The sequence below is a fragment of the Heterocephalus glaber genome, unplaced genomic scaffold, assembly GCF_053883595.1.
Source record: "Heterocephalus glaber isolate CG9 unplaced genomic scaffold, H.glaber_assembly_v1.0 deba00001571, whole genome shotgun sequence".
NCBI classification, from domain to species: Eukaryota; Metazoa; Chordata; class Mammalia; order Rodentia; family Bathyergidae; genus Heterocephalus; species Heterocephalus glaber.
The window spans coordinates 219,773-237,191 of record NW_028258356.1 but is presented as its reverse complement, the minus strand read 5'-3'; the positions used below and the strand labels follow the sequence as shown (position 1 = coordinate 237,191).

The 17,419-nt window shown below is 37.8% G+C and overlaps 1 protein-coding gene and 1 pseudogene across 6 annotated transcripts in view; one reads left to right on the top strand and one right to left on the bottom strand.

Moving 5' to 3' along the window:
• The window catches only part of LOC147823637 (uncharacterized), a 121,549-nt gene that overhangs the window by 30,299 nt on the left and 73,831 nt on the right, over positions 1-17,419 (top strand). The gene's annotated exons all lie outside the window — the stretch shown is intronic.
• LOC101696778 (cyclin-dependent kinase 4-like) lies at positions 16,368-17,361 on the bottom strand (annotated as a pseudogene).

Here is a 17,419-nt window from a genome sequence, read left to right as displayed (position 1 = left end):
TGAATACGTGGCTCAGCAAAAGTTTAGAACAGGTTGCTCTGTCTCTAAGTCTGGTATTATATGGTGTATTTTTGTGTTCAGAATTGACAGAAACATCTCTAAATGTTCTGAATCATTTCTATACCTGCTAATGAAATTTTTGATAAACTGTCGCAATAGAACAGATCTTACTGTTAAAAGATAATCTTATTCTCAAATTGAGCTCCACTTAAAAGTATCTTTTAAATTCAGAATTGCTTTCTTTTTCTTAATTTCACTGAACTTCTTTGAAGAGAGGCTTCAAAAATGACGCCAAGACTGGGGTTATTGTCCATTTCTATGAATAATACTAAGGCTGCCTTTAAATCTCCTGTTGCTTTGAAAGTAATTCAAAACATATTCTTTGTGATAGGTACTTCATCACATTTTATTTGTATAGGTATTTTTAATAATAGGCAACAACCCCTGAATTATTTCCTTAAATTGTTCTTGTCAAGCACTACTTGTAGTGCTAAATTGGATTTTGGGGGCAGCGTAAAGCTTAATGTTTATGGGGAATTTTCAAAGGAATTTGATTTTTATTATTTTTCTTAGTTTCATATTTGACTTTAGTGTTCAGAGTGATGCCCTAAATAAAGCCTTGGAGATTGAAGTGTTTTATCTGCAGATTGGCCAAAACAATTTTTACAGAGTACATGTAAAGCCATTTCCCTGTGTCTCATTCCTTTATCAAGGAGATGCTCAAGGGGCTGGCTGCTAGTTCATTTTCCCTTTAGTCCATGCATTGGCCTATAGCTGCAATCCAAGGTCATTTGTCATTTGAAGTGAACATTTTACAACACAGGCTTTTCTGGATGACAATGACTAGAATCAGACATCCATACATTGCAACTTTCACTAGATTCCTGAACTGTGAGAGGTGCTAAAGTTAAGGACCAATCCTGACAGCCATTGAATTACATCACAAACCAGAACTGTTCTGTGGTCTCTGATAGAATGAAGGATTCTTTCATGATGTAAAGCAAGGTTCTTAACCTGGCAGTCTACAGATTGGTGTTTAGAATTGAGGGGTCCATGTACATGAGGGAAAAACCCCCTACATATTTATGTTCATAATCTCTACTTGAAATTTAGTATTTTCTTTCATTATGAATGTAAGCCACAAACCACAGTAGAATTAACATTACCTGTGATTCTATCTTTAGTAGAAATAACAGGCATTATTCTTTTACATGACAGATATTACCGACGTCTCAAAATATCATTTATCTTCCTTTCTACTTTAAGATCATGGTAATTATTAGACTTACTGAGACATCTTGAAATTTAGTGTCTTAATAAAGAAGTAGATATTATAATATCAAATTCAAAAGCTATTTTGATAACCACATTTCAATATAATTGGTTTACAACCTAATATGACTTACTTTATAGATTTAAAAATAGTTTATTTTCTGAAAAGGATCCTCCAGACTTACAAAGGGATGCATGGCACAAAATAAGTCAAGAACCCCTGCAGAGGAAGTACAAAGGATGCAGGCCAAGGGAACTGGTGAAATGCAGTCTCCAAATCAATCTGTCTGAGTGATATCCAGAGAATCTTAGGAAAGGAAGAGAGAGCCTCATTTGCCCTCCCAGCTTTTAGCAAGGATGATTGATCCTTAATCTAAAAGATCTGAATCAGAAATCCTGGATCATTAAGAAAGCCAGCCAGCCCATACCCAGGGATGTGAGCAGGTCCCAGGAGCCAGCAGCTACTGGTGCTTCCATGAACCCAGTGAACTGGGGGGCTTCGGTGGACCACTCCAGGCAACTCCCTTTATGATTTCTGCATAAAGCTGCTTATGTTGCTAAATACTTCTGCGCTCCGTTTTAGAGGATACACAATACATAAAACACACAGACTCAAGTGCTTATTTGTAGCAATCTGTTCAGGAGAATTTAACTTTACTCTTCAAAATGTAATATGGATCCAATAGTATATATAAGAGCCTATGACTTGAGAATGCACATATCTTGAAATAATCACCTTATTTTCTGATTACTCACTGGTAAAAGAATTTATTTCAAACAGAATAACCTTAAAAATAATTTGAGTAAATTATGTGTATCAATTAGGATTATAATCTGCTGCGTATAATTGGAAACTCCAAATCACATTGGCTTAAGATAAATATTTATTTCTCTCATGTTAAAAAAAGTCTGAAGGTAAGAAGTTTAGGAGTAGCATTGTATCTCTGTAAAGTCATCGATCCAGAATCCCTTTTGTTACTCCCCTCAGAGGAAGTGACATCCAGTCTCTAGTGAGTCAGTATGGCTGATTGAACTCTTGCTATCACATCTGCATTCCAAGGAGCAGGAAGGAAGAAACATAGCATAAAAGAGTTCTTCTTTCAGCTAAGTTATTTTCTTTTTAGTACCTTTCCAGTAGGTCTCATTCAACAATTCTGTTTATATTTTCATGACCAGAACATAGGCATAAGGGAGAATGGGAAGTGGAATCTCATAATTAGGTGCATTATTGCTTCCAATCAACCTGAGGGTCTAGTTTGAGAGAAGAAAATGGAATGGATATTAGGTAGAAACTTATGATCCTGTTATAATATATACTTGGGGATTTTCAGTTAAGCATGTACATGTTTCAGAGGAATACTCAAGAAAAAAGCACTAGAATACCAGACAGATGCCCTAGGTCCTAGTTTTGCCTCTGCCTTTTATCTACTACACCTTGAGCAAATTATTTAGCTTCTTTGAAGTATAGTTCTTTCATTTTTAATGTGGATGTGATAATTCTTTTCCTTTTGCTTTTCAGTTGTGGTGGATTAAGACCGAGACAATGTATATGAAAGCATTTAAAAAACTATAAAAGCTTTGCTTAAATGCAAGCACGTTTTGTTTTTTTGGGGAGCATGGGAACTATAATCAGAGACGAGTTCAGTGACTCTCTCAGTAGGCCATAGTGCCAAAACCCTTGAGCCAAGGAATACCCCCCATCTCCAGATAGGTTAATCAACTTCTGATAATGTATTTTCTAAGTTTAAATGGAAATTAAATTATTGTGTCACCCGACCATTAAATGGTGCCAACTCCAATGTACTATAATTGCCACATCAGTAAAGAAAGAAGTTTTAAATACAGCATCATGTCTAATGGCTAATATCTTAAACGGGAAGCCTTGCCCATCATTGAGAAGACAGAATCAACTCCCGCTAACAGAAGCAGAAAGAGTTGCACTGTAGGATGTAAAATGGCTTACCAAATCACTGTGGACAAGGAGCTGAAGAAAGAGCCCTGGCGGGTGCTGAGCTTCTATAGCTTAACTTCTAAAGCCCCCATGGAACTGGACTGCTGTTCCTGCCCTGATCAAGAAGCCATCTGTTAAATCAGGAGTCTTGCTTGAGGTCTTGGCTCTAGAATCTCACTGCAGGAGCCTCCGCAGATCCAGCCTGATCCAGCCTACACCAGCAGCAAGATGTCTTTTACCTTTTCTCCCTGCATTTATCTCCTGTCTAAAACCAAGACCCACATGATTGCTTTTGACTGATGGAACCTCAGTCAACTCAGAACGCGAGCTTTAAGGAAGGCTAAGAAATATAGCTTTTGTGTTTACAACTTCTGCTAGGAACATGTTGGAATAGATGTTATATGTGTCAACCCACAGTATCTGCCAGAATGATTTTTAAGTGTACCTATGAAATGGAAAGTGCTATTTAAAGTTCAAAAACACAGGCAAGTTGTCCTAGAAATGAAATAATTCCAGTGTGGCAATCATGTGAGAGGAAATTTATTTAATGCAAATATAGATTAACTAAAGAATCAGAAAACAGAAGAAACATTTTTGTACATGTATTTGTAGCATGCTATTCTTACATTAATAAATTTGTACTAGCATGCCAATTTAGGCATGTGAATATTTTATCAAGAGTATTATTTGCTCATATATATAAATTTCTGTTTACTTCCATTGATTAGGAACAGAAAAACTTACTCATTTTAATGTGTTTACACATCATGATGAAAACAGACTAATTACATTTCAATGTGTGTATAGAAATAATCTAATGAAATTTTATTGACTGAGAGAGTTCCCAGTATTCATCTTTCTGCTTGAATAGCTTAGCTAATAAAACATAAGGCATTCAAAAATAAGATTAGTTAGAGTCATGGAAAAATAATCAGAATTCTTAATGATTTAAAAAATATTATGGAAAATAAGATATATTCATTACAGTGAGGAGACAGTTTTGTTGTTGCAAGTCAGATCAGTTTCTGAGAAGGGTGGGCTTCCAAACCGGTAACACAGATAACACAGAACTTTCTGGAAGTAGAAATATGACCTCATACTGATTTGTGTATTGGGGAAGTAGATAAAGATGATCAATGGATGGAAGAATTAGACTGACATTTCTGAACACGGATAAACAGGGCAATGGAGAGGGAAACAGGGAAGGGATGATTGAAGGACAATGGACCTGTGAGAATGTCCCTCTTTCTAAAATCTGTTTTTTGCGGTTAGGGTTTTGGCTGAGAGTACAGTGCTTGCCTAGAATGCATGAGACTCTGGGTTGGATCGCCAGCACCATAAAAAAATGAGACCTGCTTTGTGTTTCCCTGGGAGAATGGTTTGCAACATTTTGTTCTCAAGATTCTTTAATCTCTTAAAAATAACTGTGGCTCCCCAAAGAGCTTTTTGTTTGCATAAATTATGTAGTCACACCTATCAATATTTGTCACATTTAAAGTTAGTACAAAAAAAACCCCTGAGAAATTTGAAACTATTTATTTAAAATAACAATGATTTCATTACATGTTAATGTAAAGGTTAGTTACAATTTGTACTCATATCAATGAACTATTTGTACTCTGGTACACTAAAATCCATTAGTCTGTCTTGTACTTTAAATGACTCATTGCAAATTTTGATTATTTAGCATCACTCATTGGTCATTGGGAAAATATTAATTCACTGAGGCAGGAGATTAGGGGGTGGCAGGCTGGCTGGGGAAGTAGGTGTGATCTGTTAATTATAGAGTCCCAGGACACATGCACAGAATGGTTCCCAAAGCCCTGTATGTGGAACCAATCATAAAGTTCTCTCTTCATTTTTTTTTTTTTTTGAGACAAGGTCTCACTATGTATTTGAGGCTGTCCTTGAACTCACTGTGCAGACCAGGCTGGCCTCAAACTTTCAGAGATCCTCCTGCCTCAGCCTCCCAGGTGCCGAGATTACAGGTGTGTGCCACCACACCTGGCTGTCTTCAGTTCCTGCAAGAACTCAAGCAAGTCTTTGATAGAATAGCCTAGACCTGATGTCAGCTTGAGGAATGGGAGATACAAAAGGACAGCTACCACTGTACTCTTTGATACTGTGTTCTCTATTTCTCAGTGGTCTATTCTCATGCTGTAGAGTGCACTTTTTTTTTTTTTACTACTTTTACTTGGCTCAAACTTGCTCTGCAGAGCCTATTTCTTTTCCTATCTTTAATAAATGTAAAACCTCACTGTCTTTTGCATTTGGCTTGACCAATTCTTTGTTTAGGACAGAAAGAGCCTAGAAACCATCTATAGAAGGAAACTCCAGCACCCCCAAATCAGGTAACAAACCTACCATAAAGGTATATACACTGTATTATATAATATAAAAAAAAAATCACATCTATTAATGTCATCATTGATGTCATCAGAAAACTCTTAAGCATTGGGAAGTTGTCAAGCTTATTATTATAGATATGTTTTCCACAATTCCAATTTTGAACCTTGAGTGCTGTCATTGGCAGCAAAACCTGTTTATTGTTTTCCTTGAAGTGACAGGCTCACTGTGTTCATCTTCCAAGGAATTGGGTGTGGTGGTGATTGCCTATAATTCTAGCACTCTGGGAGGCTGAAGCAGGAGGACTGCAGGTTTGAGCCCAGTCTGGGCAATTTAGCTAGATCTTGTCGAAAAACAAAAACAAAAACAAAAACACAAAAAAACAAACCAGCTACAGATATAGCTCAGAGTGAAGGTCCTGGGTTCAACCTCAGAAATAAACAAAACAAAACAAAACAAAAAACCCCTGCTAAGCCAAAAACCCACGTCTGAATCATCATTGTTTTTCTGTCAATTGTTTTTTTAAGTAAAAATGATGACCCATGGGGAAAAATGGCTAGTTGAGATTGCAACTCAAACAATTGCACAGATACTTTTCCTAGAAACAATAGAAACACTTCTACTTTGACATACATAAGTGGTTCACATATACTTCTGATTTCATCTCACAAAATATCCCTCAGGTTGAGGTGTAAGAAGGTAATATTTTTACTGTTTCACCAAGGAAAATATAAAGTGAAATTATTTTTTCCTATAAATTCATGGTGATGACTACTGATACAGTAAGTACCACTTCCTTGATTTGTGCTAATGTGCTAGCAGTTTGTCTGTTATCATTGCAAATATCAACAGAGTGAAAAGACAATGCCTTGTTTTGTCATAAAAATAAAATTGATCTCATGGACTCCCTGAAATACTATTGAAGTGGGTATATGAAATGGTGGTTCCTAGCCAGGTCCCATATTGCCCTATGGTAATTGTCATTGGCATGGAGATTTTTGCATTTGCAGTGAGGAAGCTGTAGTCTTGTGCCAGCCCTATACATGAAATATTGAAGAAATATTAGATTATTATTTGTATAACATTAATATTAATCATGTTTTGCTAATTCAGGAGCACTGCTCTAAACAAGACTTATAAGTTTGAAAAAATTATGTTAGTATTGCCAAAGTTCTTTCCTTAGCTTTCTCATAACCTTGTACACATACCCCTGGGTTATTATTCCTCCCACAGGGATAGTCCTCTGAGCTGGCATTGACAGCTTTCTTTTGGCAGTTTCCTTTGGATATTTTGGGGCACCTCAAATCCAAAATGACCTCTTCTCTATTTCCTCTTTTGGTGTCCAAGCCAGAAACTTGGAAGTAAACTCTAAACTTTCTCCAATTAATGTCATCTTTAAGTATTGCTTACTCTGTTTTTTTCTATCTTTTAAATCATGCTGCTATCCTGCTAGTCCATTTTGAATCCTTGGATAACTATTACTAATATCCTGATTAGTCTCTCTGTCTTGGTCTACCTTATTCATTTTTTTAAAAAAAACAGATCTTAGAATTTCTTTTGTCTAAAGCCAAATATGACTATATAACACCTCTATCAAAAGTCCTTTATTGAGAACTTCCAGGAAAATGGAAGACTAGTGAACAGCAAAAAATAACCTCTCCAAGATTTGGTGTCTAGATGTTGGACTGTAGCAATATGGGGAAGAGAAGAAGGAGGGAAATGGGTTCCCAGGACCCAGAAAGGATCTGAAGTTAGAATTGAAGCACATAGGGAGAGTGAAAATCTCAATGCAGAAGAAAGAGGTGGGAAGTCGAGCTTTCTCCTTAAGCCATAATTCAGTGCATGGGAGGAGTACCTTGAACCTGCAGAGACACCATGACTACTGGGAACTCCAGAGGCCTCCATGGAGAAATGTACCAGTGGAGTGAAGCAGTGGATGCATCAGACTTCAGTGGCTGGTGAGTTATTCAGGTTCAGATGTCCCCCAGGAGAGGGCAGTTGGCCAGTCACCATTTTGGACAGAGGCCAGCTGAGCTTGGAAGGAGCTGTGGGCTGACCAGTGTCAGTCAGGGTAAGGTGGAACTAAATTCAAGACAGCCAGAGGTCAAGGAGTCAAGTTCAAGCTGGCAGGGAGCTGAGTTCAAGCCAGCAGGAGGTACATGGAATGTTGCAGGTTGAACAAAACAGGTTCTAGCCTTACAGCCAGAAACCAGCCTGAACTTCAATGGAACTAAAGGTGCAGGCTTGCTGGGATTACCCACTACCCTGCTTTAAATCCATGGCTGGTTTGCTGGGATTAGTAAACACAGATCTGGGCTCTGTTTGCTCATTCTGTCTACCAGTGACAGCAGAGATACACCCTGAAGTGACCAATTTTTTCTTCTTTTCTTTTTCATTGTTGTTTTTATTGATTGTTCTTATTTTTATATGAGTTTGAATGTTGTTTCTAATTAATTTTTGGCATTTTGTTGTTTTGATTTCTTCTCTTTTCCTCTTGTCTTCTTCACCAGTTTCTTAAAGTTCATGTAATCTTCTTTTGTCCTCCAGCCTTGCTTCTACTCTCTTTCTCTGGTTCTACTTCTCTCTTTTTATTTCTCCTACCCCCTTTTAAATTTTTTCCCCTGAAGGTAAAGTGGCCATATTGAGGGTATATTTAATGTATACAATTTTCATATTTGTTTTAGATTTTGTTATATAACCACAAACCTAGTTCATATGGTTAAAGGTGGCAAATTAATAGTTACCACAGTTTGCCATTTTCTAGGCTGTTTGAAGCTATTGTTATTATTAATTGTATTGCTTTAGCCAAGGTGACATAATTGTTCTAATTAGTTGTTTTTCCTGATATGCCAAGACTGAGATAGATCACAAACAATACTATAGATCAGTGCTAAAGAACTGGGGCTAGGCCAAATAGACAGCAACTTCTCAACCTCAACAAATTGAAGAGGTGGGATTTTGCAATAGACTCAAAACTCAAAAGCCAGCCTTGGAAAACACCTGGAAAACATCTCTGAGAAGTAGTCATTTCCTAAGGGTTCCCAATACTAGCAATAAAGCTACCTTCATAAGCAATTTACAAACATCAACCCAGGAATTAAACTAAAAAAGAGAAAAAGAAAATGAGGGGATTTAGTTCAGTGGCAATATGTCTGCTTTGCAAATGCAAGGTCCTGAGTTCAATCCCTGGTACAAAAGAAAAAAAGAAAAAGAAGGCACAGAAGCAAGACGCAACCCTAAATTTTCAGCTCATCAGAGGCAAACCCTCAGGGCAATGAGGTGGAACAAGTCAAAAGCCACACACCTGGACTCTCTGAAGTGGCAACATTGGAAGTAACAAAGCAGATGAATGAAGTTCTAGAAAAAGTCAAATCAGAAGTAATTTCTCAGATAACTACAGAGATAGTGACCAAAGTGAAGGACATGGTTAATGACTGTAGAGCAGATACAGATAAAAATATTAGAGGAGCTTAAGAAAATGATGGAAATCATGAATGCCCAACATAGGAAAGAAGTGGAATTCATGAAACAGATTCAAACAGATATGCAGGAGAGTAAAAATTCCATTGAAAGTATACACAGCAGAATGAGCCAATGTGAGGACAAAATATCAGATAGAGAAGACAGGATTGCAGTTAGCAATCATAGAAAGAAAGATTTCTTAAAAATAGCAAGGGACCACAAAAAAAAAATCAATCCAATAGCTGCTAGATGATGCAAAGAAGAATAACATGAGATTGATCAGAGTCAGTGAAAAAGGAGATAGTGCAAATGACAGAAAAAAACCTGTTTATAGAAGTAATGGCAGAAAACTTCCGAAGCATGGAAAAGGAATTTGACATACAGATAAATGAGGCATATAGAGCTTCAATTAGCCATGATAAAAAAAAATACACTAAGGTATATAATAGTCAATTCAGAAATTCAACCCAAGAACAGAATACTAAAAGTTGTTAGGAAAAAGAAACAAATTGCCTACAAACGAATCCATCAGAATCACAGCAGCCTCCCTGTACAGACCCTCAAGTCAAGGAGAGCTTGGCATGAAGTATTTCAAGCCCCAAATGATAACTTCCAACCTAGACTGATGTACCCTGCAAAACTACCTTTCAAATATGATGGAGAGATAAGATTATATATCATGTACGGTACAAATTCTCTATTATGAATGTTATCATCATGTATATCTAAAATATACCAATAAAAAGAAATCTAGTTTAAAAGAGAAAAAATTGATTAAAAAATCCATCAGGCCTAGTCCACACTCAGCGGAGGGGATTCTACAAGGACATGATCACCAGGAGGTGGGGATCACTAGGGGAAATCACCAGGTGCTATACCTGTAGGCACACCTTTTGCTTAATATTAGGAAGTAGAGACCTGGCTCCCAAAATCATGTAGCAGGTGAGCTCAAAGAGGGAACTGGGGCCCAAATTCACCATCAGAAAAAGAAAAGTCCTTTATTGGTGTCTTCAGGATCAAAGGAAAACTCAGAATAGCATGAAGGATTCTCTGGCATCTGTTCTTCTCTTCCCAGCCTTATTTTCCTTACTTTCCCTCCTTCCCTTTCTTCTTCCTTTCCTTCTTTTTTTCTTTCTTTTCTTCCTTCCTTTACTCTTCTCCTTCCCAACCCATAGTACTGGGATTGAACACAGGGCCTTATATTCTAGGCAAGTGCTCTACCACTGAGCTATTGCCCATCGTTTTTTTTTTAGAAAGAAATAAAATTATTACTACTATTATTTTTTTGCCCTGCCCATCTTTATTTCCCTCATGCCTTCTTTTCTCCCAGCCAGACCATTCTGTTTACAATTCCTTCAAAGTAGTGTACTCTTTCTCATGTGGGTGATTTTGGTTATGCAATTCCCTCTGTGTAGAAATCCTTCTCTTTCTTTTGTCTACATGTATCACACTTGCTCTTCAAAATTCAGTTTAAGCACTGGGCAAACACACCCAACCCCTCAATATATGCCCTCCTACGTATTCCACACCTCCTTGAATTTATCCCTAGTATAGTACTCATCATATTGCATTGATTTGCTTGCCTGTGTTCCCCAGGGCACTTAATCTTTTAATACAGAGTCCTTTAAGGGATATTCATTTCTTTCCCCAGTGCCTACCATGCTATTGAGGACACAGAGAAAACATTTAAAAAGTATTCAACAAATTTAATTCTGTAAATAATTATTTAAAAAATAATAAAAATTTAAATCTTCACATATTTTAGAGAAGAAGTCCTGTAGGATTCTACATTAGTATAATTAAAGAATTATGGTGGAATAATATATATTTTAATATAATTTAATCTCATAGTTTTTGAACGGGCTTCAGTTGTCTTCAGCCACCTGCTTCTTTTGTGGGAGCAGCATCTTGCAATAGATGGCAGTAAATGGCCCTTGAGACGGGGTATGGTTGGTAAGAAGACCACTTATCTTTGTGTATATTGTTCCATTTTCAACGAGGATGAGTCCAAGCATGCCTAAGATGTAGTCTGCAGTGCTTGGGTAGGGTAGGGATTGGGAGGGCAAATACTGCCAACAGTCTGACTCCAAGAGTGGGGGGGAACCTAGAAGGGTGACAAGGGTCTCTCCTTGTGCAGGTGTGTGAATAGAACTCTCCTGCAGATGAAGACACAACAGTGGCTATGGACCTAACTGTAGGATCGTTGTCATCCTAGCTTTCCTCAGTTCTGGCTGAACTGTGGGTGTCATGGATCAAAATAAGGGATTCCTTTGGGGACTGATACGTGGATGTTGTGTGAGCTGCATTTGGGAATGCTTCTTTGGAGACTCATGAAATTCATTAAGTGGGTGTATGTTCTGAAAGAGTGTCATTAGAAGAACCTCACAATCTTAAGTTCTCTCTTGTGAACTCTCCAAAAACACACAAAGTATTTCTTGAATGTGGAGAGTCTTCAGTGTTTCAGCTCAAGGGTTAACATTTACTTTAGCAAGTTGGATTTATCCACCACAGACTTCTACTTGAAATTAAAGGCCTCTTGTGTGAAGCACAGGAGAATTTTGTTTTGATAAATAATGTTTCTGAGTTATCACTGGGAGGGCTCTGGCTGTGTTGACTATGGAAATCTTTTGATAATTCAGAAGCCTTCTTATCACAATCTTTTCTTTGGCCTATTTTTCTTCCTTTTTCTTTTTCTTTTTAATCTTTCTTAAGTTGGTTTCTTTTTTCTTTATACTTACAGTCACAAGATGGCTCAATTATGTTTTTTTTTTGTTTTTTGTTTTTTGTTTTTTTTTTGTTACCAGGGATCGAACTCAGGACCTTGTGCTTGCAAGGCAGGCAGCAGAACCACTGAGCTAAATCCCTGGCCCCTATGTTTGTTGTTTAGTTGAATACTGTCTTACTCAAAGCTAGTTCTTTTCCATAGTAAATAATTTTTCCCTCATAGTCCTCCCTCTACCGCCCCCTCCCCCCAAGACTGGAGATTAAACCCAGGGCCCTCACACTGAGCTACATCCCCATCTGTATACCAAAGAAAATTTTTTTGAGATAGGATCTTGCTTAAATTGCCCAGTCTGGGCTGAAACTCATGATACCCTGCCTCAGCTTTCTGGAGTGCTGGGATTACAGGCATGTATCACCACACCTGGCTTATATCAGGATTTTTGAAAATAAAGTTTCTCTTATTTTCAAGTATAATCTAATTTACTTTTTTTGGTACCGAGGATCAAACTCAAGACCTTGCACTTGAAAGGCAGGCGCAGTGGCACTGAACTAAATCCCTGGCACTCTAATTTACTTTTTAATCCTATGACTTTCTATGCAATAACATATGATAATTTCTTCTGAGATCTCTGGGTGTGGTTATATGTACATTCTTTTGTTCTTCTTATTAGAGAATCTTTAATGAATCTTTCTTCTTCTGCTTTTTTTTTTGAGACAAGTTATTCTGTGTAGTTTAGTCTGGTCTTGAACTTAATGTGTAGCCCAGGCTGGTCTTAGATTCCTGGCAATCTTCCTACCTCAGCCTTCTGAGTGATGAGATTACAGATGTAAACCACCATAATTGACTTTACTTTCCTAAATCATATATCAGCATAATTTAAAAATTTTTATCAACATTTTCTTTACATTAATCTATAAATATAGATGTTGATTTCTCAACATATTTTTTGTGTTCTATGCTTATATACCTGTTTCTAAAGTTTCTATATATTGTGTGGTTTATGTAACTATTTGAAAGAATGTGATCACAGAGTGTCAAACAGTGTCATAAGAGGAAAATACATAGAACTAGAGTCTCCTTGCATTTCACTCTGTTTATTGAGTTAACAGTAATCTCATTAACTGTGTTGCTTTCCAAAGTGTCCACAAGCATTAGTTCATATTGCTAAGCAGACAAATTGTCCTTTGGAAAAGAGTACAGATAATTTTTAGAAAGGACATAGTCATCACAAAGCTTCTTTTAGCTAGAAGTGAAAGCAAATAAAAACTGCAAATGAACCAATAAAAAAGAAAGAGAAAGCATTTGCAGAATAAACCCTATGATGCACTTACGGAAGTGCTGCATGACATTTCCTTTTGCTGTTATAATGGTGTGCACTGGTTGACTAGCTGGCCAGGCAGCCACTAAAGACTTCATAGCCTGTTTTCCAATTATAGGACTAAGAATTAATGCATCACCAGCATTGAGCAATGACATTTTGGCTCATTTAACTAACTCCTTTACACAGGTTACCTTCCTTTATCAGTACCATAAAAATGAGACTGATGGCAGTATTTATAGTCACTGCTAAGAGTAGCCTCATAAGCCAGTGCATCATGAACTCATTCTTTCCCGTTGCCCAGCATTTCTAAGCAAAGCTGAAATGTTGAAGAAAAATGAACCATACATTTTGCAAACATGCAAAGAAGCATGGTGACAGGTTAACTGACAGTATTAGAGTCAAGATGAGAAATCATCTGAAGCCATAATATTATACTCAGAATTTTTTCATCTTAGAATATTGCCTTGCAGTTTACTTTAAACTATTCTTGTAAACTATTTTAATAATTTAAGAGATGATCAGTTAGGTCATTAAATTAAATTTTTATGTCACTACTATTATAACATTAGGTGCACAGCATGAATATGTTTCTGTGTGCTGCCATTGATATGGCTGACATGTACAGTCTTACTTTGCTTTCAGGGCTTAAGTTGTTGAATTGGACAGGACAAAAGAATTATTTACATACTTAATACATTTTTTCTGATAGGATGATGCTTTTGAAATAATTCAGACTTAAACTCCCTTTTAACTAAGATTTGAATGGCCAAAGAGGAAGTCTAAAATCCAAATCTAATTTTCTGTAGAAGAAATTACACTGTCAATCTTTTGGGTAGTGATATCCTCAGTAGAAGCAGTCATACAAATGACATAAAATTTGGATTGTAGAGGTGTCATATATTTTAGATGTATATGACATATCCCCAGATGTGGTCACAAGTAGAGTGTGACAGGAGACAGTCTACAACTTGAAGTATTCATCTTATTACCAGGGTGCATCATTATGCATTACTGTTTTAGAATAAATCCTGCAATTATCTTGTGAGTAGAACATTGCATTGTGTAGGGGTGGGTGGGTGGGGAGAGTGTTAGAAACATTACTTTGCCAAATGTTTATGTAATTATGTAAACATTTATGTAATTTTTATAATCTCATTCAGTTATTTCTTCCATTTCTAATGGAATGAGACATTAATAATAATAATAAAAGTAAAGCAAGTTTGCTTTTCCTGAATCTCTGAGAAGCTTTGAGAAAAAATACAAAGAAAAACATCTGAGAACTTAAGTGATTCTGCTCTAGAACTTACTGTGTAGTTTTTAGAAGAATAAAGTTAGATTTACAGACTCTTACTCAGCAATTAGGGAAAAGTCAGAGCAACAACAACAAAAACAAACAAAAAAAGAGGACTAAAAGTGTCAAAATATTAACATCAGCTAGCCATGATTTCAAGATTGTCCACGTGTTGACTGGGATACAGCTACATATTTTATTCCTCTTTTTTTAAACTGAGAATGTTCTCTTTCAGCAAAACACTACTGTGGTTCTGTCTGGACCCTAAAGTGTAACACCAAAGTAACTATTTTCCTTCTGGTAAAGAATGTATCAAGCATCCAAATTGTAAATTGTAAACAATTATATTTTTTCTCGGAAGTAGTTTCTCCAATTCTGCCTTCACGTTTTTTCACGATGCTGTTTCCTGTTTCCCTCTGTGTCCATGACATTTTGCTGTTCTGAGCCCAGAGTCCAGGCCTACATATGCAGTGGCCTGAGGCTCATACCTCACTCCGCCCTCACTCCGTGTCAGCTGCTCCCCAGATCTTCAGGGTTGATATATACTGGGGTTATTGAAGTGTGGTCCCCGCACAAAAGCATTAACATCACTAGGGAAGTTGTTAGAAATGAAAAATTTCAGGTCCTACCTGAGTAAAATCAAGAACTCTGGGCATGGGGTCTAGTAATCTGTCTTTTAATAGATTAAAGTGTTATAGGTGATTCTGGTGCATAATCAAAGGGGTTATTTATGTTTTTGTAGTACTGAAGATTGAACGTAGGGCCTCACACATGCTAGACAAGTGCTCTACCGATGAACTACATCTGTAGTCTTTTTCTTTTTTTAAGTTTTGAGACAGTGGTTTGCTAAATTGCCTGTGCTTGGCCTCTACCTTGTGATCCTCCTTCCTTAGCCTCCTGAATATCTGGGATTATAGGCATGTGCTCTTGTGCCCAGCTATACTTAACATTTTAATAGAGGACAACATTTTGACCCAAAGAAATGCATTTTTGTGTGGTGGAATTTCAGGTTATTAGTGACAAAGGGAAGTGTTTTTCAGACTGTGCCACTAAGTAACTCTACCTGTGTATAAAATGCATGTTACCTTGGGTCCACAGCCCAAAATAAAAAACTTGATGGTGTGAGGATTGTGGCTCAGTGGTAGGGCTTGGGATGTGTGAGGCCCTAGGTCTGATTCTTAGTGCCATAAAACCATACAAAACCAAACCAAACCAAACCAAACAAAACAAACCAAACATGGAACCTCAAACTCGAAGCTACAACAAATCTAATGGCAAGCAAAGAGTAGATATAGTTACATAGAACTAGGCCAGAGAAAGCTTAGATTCAGTTCCTTGAGTTAGGGGAAAGATTGAGAGGAAATTTGTCATTTTATTGCAGTCATGGGAAGCTTTCTTTGTTTTCACTGTTCTTGCATTTGATCTTGAATGATTAGAAGATGGCTACAACGAAGCCTTTAAAAACTAAAAGTCATCCTACTCCAAAGGAGTTTTTATGCAGTAGTTTGAATGTTAAGACTAAACTGATCTAGATTACAGACTGCCTACCTTTTTCTTGATGGTTTTATGTAAATGGATTACTTTTGTTCCTCGATTTCTCTTTTAATTATGAATATATTCTTTTTTAAAAATTGTAAATATTTTAAATCTATGAGTATATTATAGAGACTGTTTATAAAAACTATTGGGAAATGTTTTTTTCTTCACATTTCTTTGTCTTGTTTTGTTTTCCTCTATAAAAGAGGACCAGTATCAAGGTAAGATGAGGGAAGAGATACTCCCCTTAGTGTGGAGGAACGGGGCATGAGAAGGATAAACCTCAAAAGGAGGGAGGGTGGGAAATGTCACTAAGGAGGCAAAATATTCTCCGTGAAAAGTAGAGGGAGTGCCACAGCCTCAGAGACAAGGGCAGAGGTCCCCTTCTCAGTGGGGGTTCTCTCCACTCAAGAGTCCAGAAGGGAAATGGCAGCTTCTCCTTCTATGGCAGCCACTCCACTGCTCACTGTGAGTCACCTTCCTCCTTATGTAGGTAAGAGTGCTGCTGGGCTTGGAATGCAGAGATTTGTCAGCATTTCCAGCAGCAGCTGTGCTCTAGACTCCTCCATCTCAGGCCCCACTGACTGCACTGGGCTTGGCCCTCTGGGGAAAACAACCTCCTGGGGTAAAGATACATCTCTCGGTCAGCATCCTCTGGAGGCAGCCCAGTCAGGTCAAAGATTTTTCCCAACTGGTCAGCTTCAGTTTCCACAGAAGAGAGGCTTTTGATGAAACAGCTCTGCAAAGATATAGCCAACATGTCACATGTCCACAGGTGTTTTGTATGTAGATTGCAGAAGAACTTCAGGAGCCCAGTACCAGAGTGAAACTACCTAAAGGGAGTAGTTACGGTAGATGAGTAAAACACAGGACTTCTCAGCTGGTATGGGCAATCACTCTCCTACCCCCAGCCAGAACCCATTTGGTTACTATCTTTTCACTGACCACTGGTCTAAGGGCCATCTGGTAGCTGTAGATTCTGGTGAGGCCAAAGTCAGCCAGCTTGACTGTCCCACCTCTTGTCACCAGAATGTTCTCTGTTTTCAGTTCTTGATGAATGACATAGTTGGCATGAAGGAAATCTGGGCCTCTTAGAAACTGGCACATCAGATCCTTGATGGTTTTAGCTGGCAAGCCTGGTGGAGGTGCCTTGTTGAGATCTGTTCTAAGGCCTTGTTCTATGATCAAACACTAGAGTCACCTTGATCTCCTGGTCAGTTCAGGAAGTGACACAGAGGTCCATCTACCCAACAACACTGGGATGCTCACATGCCTCCAGCCGCCTTAGTAAGGCCACCTCACTTACTGAACTGATTGATGGGTAGGCCTCCTCCAGCTCCTCCACTGGGGACTCATACACTCCTGAGGGCCACAAAGTAGGGATCAAGGGCCTTGTACACAGTCCCATAAGCATCAACACCAATTTCAGCCACTGTTTCATATCGAGAAGTAGACATTCTCAGATCAGGGGAGATCCTCAAGCCAGGCCAAGAGCTGCGGAGGTGGACTGTTATT